We start from the raw sequence: 295 nt of genomic DNA, 5'->3' as shown, positions 1-295 counted from the left end.
GGAGTCCCGTGAATCATTTTATTCTCCCGCATCCCACACACACACGAGTCTCTGCACTCGCCTATCAAGTCTTGTCCCGCGCCGCACTCTGTTGCGTCGGGTCTCGCGGGAACAGGTCTCTAATCCACTGGCACTTGACTCACCAGCGCGTGCTACATCCTTTTTACAATCTAGATAAAAAGCATAAAACACTGCATTCTGTCAGCAATGTAACCCAGCAGTAACGTATAGAGACCTCGGCTTGTAACTATACTCTAATTACTATTTTGAAAATTATATCGCATTAAATTACTCC

The sequence above is a fragment of the Sinocyclocheilus rhinocerous genome, unplaced genomic scaffold (genome assembly GCF_001515625.1).
Source record: "Sinocyclocheilus rhinocerous isolate Xijiao unplaced genomic scaffold, SAMN03320098_v1.1 scaffold1428, whole genome shotgun sequence".
Taxonomy (NCBI): domain Eukaryota; kingdom Metazoa; phylum Chordata; class Actinopteri; order Cypriniformes; family Cyprinidae; genus Sinocyclocheilus; species Sinocyclocheilus rhinocerous.
This window is presented reverse-complemented; position numbering follows the sequence as displayed.